Consider the following 14977-nt stretch of genomic DNA (forward strand, 5'->3'; position numbering starts at 1 on the left):
AAATGGTGCAAGCTGTTCGAGATTCTGAAAAAAGTAGGGGTAAGCTATAGGGAGAGACGGGTCATATACAATATGTACAATAACCAAGAGGGAATAATAAGAGTGGACGATCAAGAACGAAGTGCTCGTATTAAGAAGGGTGTAAGACAAGGCTGTAGCCTTTCGCCCTTACTCTTCAATCTGTACATCGACGAAGCAATGATGGAAATAAAAGAAAGGTTCAGGAGTGGAATTAAAATACAAGGTGAAACGATATCAATGATACGATTCGCTGATGACAATGCTATCCTGAGTGACAGTGAAGAAAAATTAAATGATCTGCTGATCGGAATGAACAACCTAATGAGTACACAGTATGGTTTGAGAGTAAATCGGAGAAAGACGAAGATAATGAGAAGTAGTAGAAATGAGAACAGCGAGAAACTTAACATCAGCATTGATGGTCACTAAGTCAATGAAGTTAAGGAATTCTGCTACCTAGGCAGTAAAATTACCAATGACGGACGGAGCAAGGAGGACATCAAAAGCAGACTCGCTATGGGTAAAAAGGCATTTCTGGCCAAGAGAAGTCTACTAATATCAAATACCGGCCTTAATTTGAGGAAGAAATTTCTGAGGATTGTATTGGTAGTGAAACATGGACTGTGGGAAAACCGGAACAGAAGAGAATCGAAGCATTTGTGATGTGGTGCTACAGACGAATGTTCAAAATTAGGTGGACTGATAAGGTAAGGAATGAGGAGGTTCTACGCAGAATCGGAGACGAAAGGAATATGTGGAAAAACTGATAAGGAGAAGGGACAGGATGATAGGACATCTGCTAAGACATGAGGGAATGACTTCCATGGTACTAGAGGGAGCTGTAGAGGGCAAAAACTGTAGAGGAAGACAGAGATTGGTATACGTCAAGCAAATAATTGAGGACGTAGGTTACAAGTGCTACTCTGAGATGAAGAGGTTAGCACAGGAAAGGAATTCGTGGCGGGCCGCATCAAACCAGTCAGTAGACTGATGACAAAAAAAAAAAAAAATACAAGACGACACCAGTTTCTTTGTGTCACAAATTGTTTTACTTCATATACTGGCACATAACGTTATAAACTTTAACTAATTTTACGAGTTGACTACGGAGCATTTGTTATTATTTTATAATTAACACCATAATTGTAACTCTAGCATTTATAGACATAAAGAAACCTTTTGACAATGTTGACTGGAATACCCTCTTTCAAATTCTGAAAGTGGCAGGGGTAAAATACAGGGAGCGAAAGGCCATTTTCAATTTGTGCAGAAAACAGATAGCAGTTATAAGAGTCGAGGGGCATGAAAGGGAAGCAGTGGTTGGGAAGGGAGTGAGACAGGGTTGTAGCCTATCCCCGATGTTATTCAATCTGTACATTGAACAAGCACTAAAGGAAACAAAAGAAGAATTCGGAGTAGGAATTAAAATCCATGGAGAAGAAATCAAAACTTCGAGGTTCGCCGATGACATTGTAATTCTGTCAGGGACAGCAAAGGACTTGCAAGAGCAGCTGAACGGAATGGACAGTGTCTTGAAAGGAGGATATAAGATGAACATCAACAAAAGCAAAAGGAGGATAATGGAATGTAGTCTAATTAAATCAGGTGATGCTGAGGGAATTAGATTAGGAAATGAGACACTTAACATAGTAAATGAGTTTTGCTATTTGGGGAGAAAAATAACTGATGATTGTCGAAGTAGAGAGGATATAAAATGTAGACTGGCAATGGCGAGGAAAGCTTTTCTGAAGAAAAGAAATTTGTTAACATCGAGTATAGATTTAAGTGTCAGGAAGTCGTTTGTGAAAGTATTTGTATGGAGTGTAGCCATGTATGGAAGTGAAACATGTAAGATAAATAGTTTGGACAAGAAGAAAACAGAAGCTTTCGAAATGTGGTGTTACAGAAGAATGCTGAAGATTAGATGGGTAGATCACATAACTAATGAAGAGGTGTTGAATGGGATTGGGGAGAAGAGGAGTTTGTGCCACAACCTGACTAGAAGAAGGGATCGGTTGGTAGGACATGTTCTGGGGCATCAAGGGATCACCAATTTATTACTGGAGGGCAGTGTGGAGGGTAAAAATCGTAGAGGGAGACCAAGAAATGAAAACACTAAGCAGATTCAGAAGGATGTAGGTTGCAGTAGGTATTGGGAGATGAAGAAGCTAGCACAGGAGAGGGTAGCATGGAGAGCTGCATGAAACCAGTCTCAGGACTGAAGACCACAACAACAACATAATTGTAACTCTCTTTAAATGGAATGTTTCCGTTTTCTGTTATTTTCTGTCACTTAAATTTATGTTAAACCAAGGTGCCTAGTAATTATATATAATAAACTGTATTAAATGCCGTTGATCGCCGCTGGGGGTCTTGCTGTCTATGCACGTGATCTCAGCGCGCTATTTAAGCCCATACGAAGGGTTAGTCTCGCATAGTTTCCTGCCGTTATGTAGGCAGGAGTGACACCACCAGCAGTCGTCCAATGGGTAACATATTTTAAATTTACGTAATTTTAACTGTTGTATAATGGAGTCTTTCTGACGGATATCTATAATTTCTCAGTGTAAACGCCCTGAAGATGATCCCAACGTCGGGTTGAAACCGGTTGGCGGTATAATAATAATAAATGCGCTTAATACTGTTTTTGAATAATTGATTTACATACTAATCGCTGCTTCATCTCCACAACCATGTTGTCCAAAAAAATGGGTCTGCATGCCTGTTTATACACGATACGTCACATTTTTGTATGTTGAGTAACAGTTGTTGCTCTCTGCACCAAGCTTCTAATCTCTCCAGGTCTTCTACATCTACATCTACATCTACATGGTTACTCTGCAATTCACACTTAAGTGTCTGGCAGAGGGTTCATCGAACTATTTTTATACTACTTCTCTACCATTGCACTCTCGAATGGCGCGTGGGAAAAAGGAACACCTAAGTATTTCCGTTCGAACTCTGATTTCTCTTATTTTATTATGATGATCATTTCTCATTACGTAGTTGGGTGTCAACAAAATATTTTCGCATTCGGAAAAGAAAGTTGGTGATTGAAATTTCGTAAATAGATCTCGCCGCAAGGAAAGCCGCCTTTGTTTCAGTGACTGCCACCCCAACTCGCGTATCATATCAGTGACACTCTCACCCCTGTTGCAAGATAACACGAAACGGGCTGCCCTTCTTTGCACTTTTTCGATGTCCTCCGTCAATCCTACCTGGTAAGGATCCCATGCCGCGCAGCACTATTCCTGCAGAGGACGGACAAGTGTAATGTAGGCTGTCTCTTCAGCGGGTTTGTCGCATATTCTAAGTGTTCTGCCAGCAAAGCGCAGTCTTTGTTTCGCCTTCCCCACAATAGTATCTGTGTGGTCTTTCCAATTTAACTCGCTCGTAATTGTAATTCCTAGATATTTAGTCGAATTGACAGCCCTTAGATTTGTGCGATTTATCGTATACCCAAAATTTATCGGATTTCTTTTAGTACCCATGTGGATGACCTCGCACTTTTCTTTGTTTAGTGCCGATTGCCACTTTTCGCACAATACAGAAATTCTCTCTAGATCATTTTGTAATTAGAATTGATCGTCTGATGATTTTACTAGACGGTAAATTACAACGTCATCTGCAAACAATCTAAGGTGGCTGCTCAGTTTGTCACCTAGATCGTTTATGTAAATCAGGAACAGCAGAGGGCCTATGACACTACCTTGCGGAACGCCAGATACCACTTCTGTTCTACCCGATGATTTACCGTCTGTCATAACGATGTGTGACCTCTCTGAGAGGAAATCACGAATTCAGTCACACAACTGAGACGATATTCCATATGCACGCAATCAGATTAATACTCGCTTGTGAGGAACGGTAACAAAAGTTTTCTAGCGTTTCGATCTATCTGTGTCAAACAGAATCATGCGCGAAAGGCCTCTTGGCTTCCGACATTTTCCACTTCTTCCTGAAGGTGTGGCATAGTGCGACCATTCACTCCTACAATTTCGACGTGTTGTAGCGTCGTTGGCTGACGTCTGTGGACATGAGTTCATACCCTCAGTTTACCCCACAAGACAATCTCTACAAGCTCCGCTGTTTATCGGTATCGTTTTCGTACAGTCCGTATAGACATAGTGTTTCAGCTAAACTCAACCAAATTCAGATATTCCCGGAACCGTTTAAGGTACCGTTATTCTGTTTTTCTGGATGCAATCTGAGAAAGTCGATGTTGTTCTTTTCGTAGCTATATTGTTTAGAGATATATACGGTATCAACGTTGCTTTATCAAACGAAGTAGAGGGTACATAAAGCGTGTCGGGGGGATGCGGAAAACAATGCAGTCGCTGTAATTTGGAAACGGCGCGATTTATCTGACGTCCAAAAGAGCACGGTCATTGACTTTCGGAGCAAGAGTGGAAGTATTTCCGAAACGGTTAAGTCTGTAAACTGTTCGCGTGCCGCTGTGGTCAAAGCGTACTGTGCATGGCAAAATGGCGGTATCCAAAGCGGGCGCTGGGGTAATTGTGGTAAACCACGGATCATAGATGGGGTGAATGACGGATGCAAAGATGTGTACGAGCTGATAAACGTGCAACTGTTGAGCAGCTGACCGCCCAGGCGAACCATGGGGTCCCCATAGAGCCTCCTCAATCGACCTTTCAGCCACCGAAGCAGGCACGTGATTCATGCACCTATGCTGCCTGCAGTTCATCGGGATTGAAGGCTGGAATTTGCAGGCCAGTACCCCAACTGGGCATCCACCGCGTGGCAAGAAACGGCCTTTTAACGTGAATCACGTTTTATGCTCCATTGGACAGATGGCCATTGGTGTGTACGGTCCTGCAACAATCGTTGGAAGGGTCCAGACCTGAGGAGGGAGCGTTGTGGTGGCATTCCCTATGGTGGTCTCATCATTTTGACGGCACTATGGATCAACACAAGTATACATCTCTCCTTAGGAACCAGGTCCCCCCCAACATGCAGTCTGTTTTTCCTCCGCATGGTGGCCTCTACCGGCAGATCAATGCAACGTGTCACACAGCTCGCACTGTACGTGCGTAGTCCGAATATGAGAATGAGTTAACAGTACTCCCCTGACGCCCAAATTCCCAGTACTAGAACCCAATCGAGAATCTTGGGTCCACCTTGATCGGGCTTTTCGTGCCATGCATCCTCAGCCGAGAAACCTAGCCAGGTGGCCACGGCACTGAATGGCTCTCTCCCTCCACCTCCGCGCTGCAAAAGGGGGATATTCGGGCTCTTGACAGGTGATCACGTTAACGTGATTGGACAGTGTAGCTGCCTGAAGCTGAACGCCCATCAGCCTGACACGACAGTTGCGTATAGCAACGCGGACTTCCACTTAAGACTGCAATCGATTTCATGATCAAAACTAATGAATCTGACGTACTAAATATTTTAAATGCCAAATTCATAAGAACGCAAAATCCTCAATACTGGCTAAGCTTCACGGAAGCTAAAAATTTAGTGCGGACGTCAATGCGAGATGCTTTTAATAGTTTCCACAATGAAATATTGTCTCAAAATATGGTAGAAAACCCAAAGAGATTCTGGTCGTTTGTAAAGTACACCAGTGGCAAAAAATAGTCAATACCGTCACTCCGCGATAGCGATGGAAATGTTGCCGGTGATGGTGCCACTAAAGCGGGGTAACTAAATACAGTTTTCCGTAGTTCCTTCACGAAAGAAGACGAAGTAAATATTCCAGAATTTGCAACCAGAACAGCTGTTAGCATGAGTGACATAAAAGCAAATATCTTAGGTGCTGCGAAACAACTCAAATCACTTGAGAAAGGCAAGTCTTGCGGTCCAGATGATGTACCAATCAGGTTCCTTTCAGAGTATGGAGACACAATAACACCTTTCTTAGCAATCATATACAACGGCTCACTTGACGAAAGGTCTGTTCCCAAAGACTGGAAAGTAGCACAGGTCACACCAATATTCAAGAAAGGAAATAGGAGTAACCCATTGAATTACAGGCCCATAGCACTGACCTCAATTTGCAGTAGGATTTTAGAGCATATACTGTACTCGAACATTATGAATCACCTTGAAGGAAATGACTTATTGATACATAACCAACACGGATTCAGAAAATATCGTTCTTGTGCAACGCAGCTAGCTCGTTATTCCCAAGAAGTAATGAGTGTTGTCGACAAGGGATCGTAGATCGATTCCATAAGCCTAGACTTCCAGAAGGCTTTTGATAGCGTTCCTCACAAGCGACTATTAATAAAAATGCGTGCATGTGGAGTATCGTCTCAGCTGAGTGACTGGATTCGTGATTTCCTCTCAGAGAGGTCGCAGTTCGTAATGATAGACGGTAAATCATCGAGTAGAACAGATGTGATATATGGCATTCCGCAAGGTAGTGTCATAGGCCCTGTGCTGTTCCTGATCTATATAAATGATCTAGGTGATAATCTGAGCAGACACCTTAGATTGTTTGCGGATGACGTTGTAATTTACCGTCTAGAAAAATCAGACGATCAATTCCAATTACAAATTGATCTAGAGAGAATTCCTGTATGGTGCGAAAAGTGGCAATTAGCACTCAACAAAGAAAAGTGCGAGGTCATAAACATGGGTAGTAAAAGAAATCCGATAAATTCTGGGTATACGATAAATCGCATAAATCTAAGGGCTGTCAATTCGACTGAATACCTAGGAATTACGATTACGAGCAACTTAAATTGTAAAGACCACATAGATAATACTGTGGGTAAGGCAAAACAAGGACTGCGCTTTGTTGGCAGAACACTTAGAAGATGCGACAATCCCTCCCACTAAAGAGACTTGTCCTTCCTCTGCTGGTATATTGTTGCACAGCATGGGATCCTTACCAAATAGGATTGAGGGAGGTCATCGAAAAAGTGCAAAGAAGGGCAGATCGTTTCGTGTTATAGTCCTATAAGGGTGAGAGTGTCACTGATATGATACGCGGGTTGGGGTGGCAGTCACTGAAACAAAGGCGGTTTTCTTTGCGCCGAGATCAATTTACGAAATTTCAATCACCAACTTTCTCTTACGAATGCGAAAATATTTTGTTGACACCCACTTACGTAGGGAGAAATTATCACCATATACAAAATAAGAGAAATCAGAGCTCGAACGGAAAGATTTAGGTGTTCCTTTTTCCCACGCGCCATTCGAGAGTGGAATGGTAGAGAAGCAGTATGAAAATGGTTCGATCAATCCTCTGCCAGGCATCTAAGTGTGAATTGCTCAGTAACCATGTAGGTGTAGATGTAGACACTAGTAATCAGATTTTGAAGGGTGAAACGCTGTTGAATTTGTCTCCTATAACAACACAACACTAGCAGCAGAAATTATTATGTTTCAGTCTGAGAAACCGAAGCTGATACCGATGTCTCTGTACTTAATACAACTATGAAAGGAGCCCATACGCCATTAAGTGATGACTTGCTCACAATTCGCGTGGGTTGAAACAGAGTTGCAATGTCTTAATCGGTCCCGGAAATATTTGAGGTGAACAATTTAGTTGAAACACCTTATATGCTATAACCTTACAAGTATGTAAACACCAAGCAAAGGTAGAAGATGACATCTAACAACTCCTTGCACTGTGCAACTGACGAGAAAAACATCACCTTAAAACAGGCATAGGCTCGCGAAATCGGTTTGGTCTCCAATAAAATAATAAATTTAAGAAAATAATGATTACGATAGACACGAAACAGCCAACAGGTTACAACAAATTTTTACTTTTCCCAGGTTTCGAAACTGACTATTAGTGTCTTCACTACAAAATCCACAATTACCTAAAAAGATTATAAATAGAAGTTAATACAGAGAAAAACTACGGAACAGACTTATAAGAGGACTGTACTTACATGTAGTAACGATTAACAAATTTAAGAGCAATAATTCTCCCGACACATAAAATACTTCATTAAGAAGTTAATACTAAAACGTCTCAAAAATGAGATCGACAGGAAGTACAAAATGGCTAAGCAGGGATGGCCAGAGGACAAATGTAAGGATGTAGAGGCATATCTCACTAGGGGTATGACAGATACTGCCTACAGAAAAATTAAAGAGGCCTTTGGAGAAAAGAGAAACACCTGCATGAATATCAACAGCTCAGATGGAAACCCAGTTCTAAGCAAAGAAGGGAAAGCAGAAAGGTGGAAGGAGTATATAGAGGGTCTATACAAGGGCGATGTTCTTGAGGACAATATTTTGGAAATGGAAGAGGATGTAGATGAAGATGAAATGGGAGATATGATACTGCGTGAAGAGTTTGACAGAGCACTGAAAGACCTAAGTCGAAACAAGGCCCCGGGAGTAGACAACATTCCATTAGAACTACTGACAGCCTTTGGAGAGCCATCCCTGATAAAACTCTACCATCTGGTGAGCAAGGTGTAAGAGACAGGCGAAATACCTTCAGACTTCAAGAAGAATAGAATAATTCCAATCCCAAAGAAAGCAGGTGTTAACAGATGTGAAAATTACCGAACAATCAGTTTAATAAGTCACGGCTGCAAAATACTAACGCGGATTCTTTACAGACTAATGGAAATACTGGTAGAAGCGGACCTCGGGGAAGATCAGTTTGGATTCCGTAGAAATGGGACACGTGAGGCAATACTGACCCTACGAATTATCTTAGAAGAAAGATTAAGGAAAGTCAAACCTACGTTTCTAGCATTTGTAGACTTAGAGAAAGCTTTTGACAATGTTGACTGGAAAACTCCCTTTCAAATTCTGAAGGTGGCAGGGGTAAAATACAGGGATCGAAAGGCTATTTACAATTTGTACAGAAACCAGAGGGCAGTATAAGAGTCGAGAGACATGAAAGGGAAGCAGCGGTTGGGAAAGGAGTGAGACAGGGTTGTAGCCTCTCCCCGATGCTATTCAATCTCTATATTGAGCAAGCAGTAAAGGAAACAAAAGAAAAGTTCGGAGTAGGTATTAAAATCCATGGAGAAGAAATAAAAACTTTGACGTTCACCGATGACGTTGTAATTCTGTCAGAAACAGCAGAAGACATGGAAGTGCAGTTGAACGGAATGGACAGTGTCTTGAAAGGAGGGTATAAGATAAACATCAACAAAAGCAAAACAAGGATAATGGAAATGTCGTGTGGCTAAGGCCTCCCGTCAGGTAGACCTTTCGCCTGGTGCAGGTCTTTCGATTTGACGCCACTTCGGCGACCTGCGCGTCGATGGGGATGAAATGATGATGATTAGGACAACACAACACCCAGTCCCTGAGCGGAGAAAATCTCCGACCCAGCCGGGAATCGAAACCGGGCCCTTAGGATTGACAGTCTGTCACGCTGACCACTCAGCTACCGGGGCGGACAACAAGGATAATGAAGTCGGATGATGCTGAGGGAATTAGATTAGGAAGTGAGACACTTAATGTAGTAAATGAGTTTTGCTATTTGGGGAGCAAAATAACTGATGATGGTCGAAGTAGAGAGGATATAAAATGTAGGCTGGCAATGGCAAGGAAAGCGTTCCTGAAGAAGAGAAATTTGTTAACATCGAGTATAGATGTAAGTGTTAGAAAGTCGTTTCTGAAAGTATTTGTATGGAGTGTAGCCATGTATGGAAGTGAAACGTGGACGATAAATAGTTTAGACAAGAAGAGAATAGAAGCTTTCGAAATGTGGTGCTACAGAAGAATGCTGAAGATTAGATGGGTAGATCACATAACTAATGTGGAGATATTGAATAGAATTGGGGAGAAGAGCAGTTTGTGGCACAACTTGACTAGAAGAAGGGATCGGTTGGTAGGACATGTTCTGAGGCATCAAGGGATCACTAATTTAGTACTGGAGGGCAGCGTGGAGGGTAAAAATCGTAGAGGGAGACCAAGAGATGAATACACTAAGCAGATTCAGAAGGATGTAGGCTGCAGTAGGTACTGGGAGATGAAGAAGCTTGCACAGGATAGAGTAGCATGGAGAGCTGCATCAAACCAGTCTCAGGACTGAAGACCACAACAACAACAATGCTCCCGTCACATAAAATACTTCATCAAGAAGTTAATACTAAAACTAATTAAATTAAAGATTCTGAAACTGACATAAAACTCGTAATTGTTAGTAAAATTATAGATACATGGCGTAGCAGGGTACACGCCGCGAAGGGCGGCAAGTGCTAACAGTCACTGGAGGTTGCATCAGACTAAGAAACTCACACGCTGAAGTTGCACAACATGGACGCGAAACAAGTCACTCCATCTATTAAGTAGCGAAGATCCCAGCTGCTTAATTAACGAAAAATATTTTAATTTGCATGTGAGTGATCATCTCGTATATCAATAGCCAGTATTATTCAAAATGAAAACTATGTAGGACAATGCAACAGCAAATGTTAGCTGCGTTTTTGAACGAAACGATTACAAAGTAATAAATGGAAAACAGAGGGGAAAACAATATTTTACAGTTTACTCTGAGGAAAAAGAAGAGTCAACTATAGGCATCTCCAAATAACGCCTTTATACAATGGAAACAAAAATGATTACGTAAGTGCAACTTATCATTGACTATGAAACAACCAAGGTGTTTGAAAATTTCTAACTTTCCAAGAACATTAAGTGTGTCGCCTTTTCTCTTAGTGCGCGGGATACTGGCATCTACTTCTGTAGGCTTATGGATCGTAATTAATAAATTATTGGTAATGAACGAGTTATATATGTCTGAACTTTTTTTCCTAAGAGCTGGTTTTTGTATATAACAGAAATTGTTCGTCGTTTTTGCCCTATACAAAAGGTTGGACGTTTGTCACAGCTAATTTCATAGACATTTGGGTTTCGTTAGGGAGAATACACTGGTTTCAAATGATGAATAAGATTATTTTTTAAGCTGTTATTAGTAGAGAATCCTACATTACCCTCTTATAGTTCCTTGTTATCATCTTTCAAGTAATTTTGATAGATGGGGACATGCCTTCCTACACTAATTTCTATGAAATCCAGACGTAAAAACAAGGAAATTCGTTTTGAATGACTGGATATAATCTGAACAATTGTGTGAACCATAAAAATTCGGTGAAACTGATTCTTCCTGTGGGCAGCAATTATCTAACTCCAATTCATTCACATTTTTTTTCAAATTAAAACGGCATGGGCCTGAGCTGCTTTGTCAGCAATTCAGCAGTCTTAAGAATTAAGAAAACTCAACACTTCATTATGTTCAGATTGTTCAGATGGCTCTGAGCACTATGGGACTTAACATCTGTGGTCATCAGTCCCCTAGAACTTAGAACTACTTAAACCTAACTAACCTAAGGACATCACACACATCCATGCCCGAGGCAGGATTCGAACCTGCGACCGTAGCAGTCGCGCGGTTCCGGACTGCGCGCCTAGAACCGCTAGACCACCGCGGCCGGCTCTTCATTATGTAATTAGTAAGACTGTGAACAGGGTGGAAGGGTGTGGTGGAAGTTTTACTTGACTGTAAATCTGCGGTCAGATATCTCAAGTATGCGAGTCTTAGTGCCATGTTCGGAATCTCTACGTGATGTTACCCTTTGAACAAACCTCAATGGATGCACTCAAGTGATCCCTGTCTACGAAAATCTCAATCGTAGATACAAGCGTTAATTACAGCAAACGTTAAAAGTGAATTTGAAATTACTTGTGTCACAGGCCCGAGGCGTGTCTGTATTGATGCAGGTCTAAGTGGGTAGGCGCAAGTCTAATTTTTCCTCGCTGTTCCTATTATCGGCTTAAAGCGACGAATCCTTTTCGCAGCCAATAACCGTGGAAGCATCCACCTAAGAACCGAAACCCTAGAAGAATGTTCCCACATGATGCCCTACAGAATCGTTAGTCTCAAAGTCACTTGCTGCGCAACGGAGACACGTGTATCGTTTTCGCCTAGTCAGCTTGTGTGACTAACCATTCTGTTCACGCGCAAAATCTGCGATTATTTTACTACTTGCAAGACGCGACTTGCTGCAAATTCATAGGCAATAATATTTTTTCCCCCACATAAACGCCTGAAACTGTCATTTTTTGTAATCAAGCTGTACACCTAACCTGCTACCTACAATGGCGAGTTTTATGTCTTGGACGATTGAAGTGCGATTTTTATACCTCTGTTTTCTTTTTACACAACTGTTGACAAAATTCACATCTGCTTTACTTCAACTCCAAATCCATGGCCGCAGTAAAGTGGTACTGCCATATTTATTGGACAGATCAGAAAAGGGGTGGATTACTTTTGGCAATATTTGTTGTTGCCTTGATGATACGTCTTTTTGTATTTGCAGTCGAAGCTTTCATTTTTGCACATAATATTTCGAATGTTACCCTAGCTATCTTCTTCAGTTGCTGAGAGCAGTGATTTCTATTTGTTATCTCCGTGGACTTAAACAACATTAACAGATATACACTAGCGTACAAAAGTTAGGGAGGAAAGTAACTTTCGGATGACTCTTCGGTGACAAGTACCAAACGTCGATGAATGGTTCAAATGGCTCTGAACACTATGGGACTCAACATCTTAGGTCATAAGTCCCCTAGAACTTAGAACTACTTAAACCTAACTAACCTAGGGACATCACACACACCCATGCCCGAGGCAGGATTCGAACCTGCGACCGTAGCAGCCCCGCGGTTCCGGACTGCAGCGCCAGAACCGCACGGCCACCGCGGCCGACCCAAACGTCGATGAAACTTCGGTCATACATAAAGAGAATTGCTACAGTATAGTACAAATAAGTGAAAGAAATATGTTTGTTTGTTTTGTTTTGCTTTAGGGCGCAAAAAACAGTTGGCGTCCTACGCGCCCAAGTCAAAACTATAGAACATGAAGACGGAGATCCCAATTGACATAAGAGAAGATAGCTAAAAATAGGCACGTGTAAAAAAGGTTAAAAAAGAGACCATACAGAAACAGAGGTCCATAACTAAAAATTAAATGACCTTCACCGTATTGCTCTGGCGGATAAAAAGTAAAACGCGGTCGATAGCCCGCGCGTCATTTGCTGAAACAGCCGATAACTCAGACTGCAAACCTAAGTGGGAACGTAAACGGTTAGAAAATAGGCATTCCGTCAGGAAGTGGCGGACAGTTAAAACTTGAGCGCGATGTGTACAAAGTGGTGGGGTGGCGTCGCTTAGCAAATGGCGAGGGCTAAAAAGGCAGTGCCCAATACGCAACCTAGTTAAAATGACCTCTTCCCTGCGGAAGGGTCGAGAGGAGTTCGTTCAAGCCGCTGGGAGAGGCTTAATAAGCCGGAGCTTATTCCCGTGAAGTGAGGACCATTGGCGATGCCAAAGGGACACCCCCTCCTGACAGACGGCAACACAGAGATCAGCGGAGGGAATGTAGGAACTAGCGGGCTGAGGTGCGAGGACTGCAGCCTTCGACCGACATGACCAGGAACCTACAGGAACATCGCACTGGCTCCACCAAGAGTGAGCAAGTGACAGTTTTCCTGGATCCGCTGCACTAAGGCTTGGGCGGTGTATAGCGCACATAGACTTTGAAGGGCGCTGAGTAAAGTCTGAGCAGAGGACACAATTTAAAGTCGCCGGATGTACTCCGTGGCCTGATACAGGGCGAAGAGCTCGGCTGTAAATACTGTGCAGTGTGCCAGAAGCCGATATCGAAAGACAATAATTACACTGAAGTCACCGCGATTTTTGATGGTTCCCTGTACATTACAAAAGGCGGGACATGGTTTCTAATAGGGTGTGATCACCAAGCACAGCAATACATGCTCTGCAACGTGCTCCATAGCTACATGGTTGGTAAGAGTTTTGTGTGTAAGGGCATTCCATTCATCCAGCAGTGCGATTCACAGCTACTAGATGGTTTTTAGCGCATGTTCCGATGCTCCAATATGCCTCCCCACCGCCTCCCATAAGTGCTCGATGGGATTTACGTCTGGGCAACGGGCAGGACAGCCCATTCACCGAACATCCCCTCGTTCCAACAGCTTCTACACGTTCGCAGTTCGATTCGGTCACGCACTGTCATCCATAAAAATGAGGTCAGAGTCGAAAGCACCGCTCAAAAGATGCACATGGAAAAGAAGTACGCTGTCACCATTGCGTTGACTGGAGAGTGTGTTTATAACACTACCCCTGCTACTGTTATACCATAACTTCAAAGGCTGGAGACAGTACGTATAACGAAACCATTTTGTTAACCAATTATGGCATTTAGAAGCAGTGCAATCTTACCCTCTGGAAGGAATTCTGTTGTTTTGAATGTGATGTGCCTAAAGGAGGTTGCCTATCGGACATAAAGTCAGAATTACGTATTTATACAACAAGTAACAGGTAATATTTTACCTATTTAAACTGTTCAAATTACAAAGGAAAACGGTCGGCAGCCTAATTAGCCATAAGAATGTGTAACATTCCTGCTCAAAAACTAGATTTAAGTATCTCCAATGGATAGAAACAGCCTTTACTTTCCCAGACGAGAGTACAATGAACCCAGTCACAAGCATATGTTAACGTTAAAGAGAGTGCTGACAGTTATAGCAGAAAAAACCTACTTGCATAAGCACAACATATAATTACACACACTTTTGCATTCCGGGCTTAGTCAAACCGAATAGTTCCCGTAACGGTACTATTAAAGTTACGTATTTATATAAAAATTGGTTATGAATTTAGCCCCTCTTTACCAAATACTTTTCTACCTGACATGAAAATTAAATAGAGTTCACTAGCAAACAATTTCTCACAGTTCTCTGAAGAAAAGAAGTTACTATTTTTATAGGTAAAGCTATTTCTGTTAATAATTTTCTATTATTGACCACAAAAGACAGAATGTGGATCCTTTTAAACTGGCAATATATTCCTTAACACACATAGGGACCAAGAATTTAGCAAATATTGATACATAACTTTCAACAGTGATAGTTTTTAACTTTTACTGCACTGGGACACAAACTGACAAAATTATAAGACAATGTCTCACCTTTTTGAATTTTTT

Source organism: Schistocerca cancellata, chromosome 3, assembly GCF_023864275.1.
Source record: "Schistocerca cancellata isolate TAMUIC-IGC-003103 chromosome 3, iqSchCanc2.1, whole genome shotgun sequence".
Taxonomy (NCBI): domain Eukaryota; kingdom Metazoa; phylum Arthropoda; class Insecta; order Orthoptera; family Acrididae; genus Schistocerca; species Schistocerca cancellata.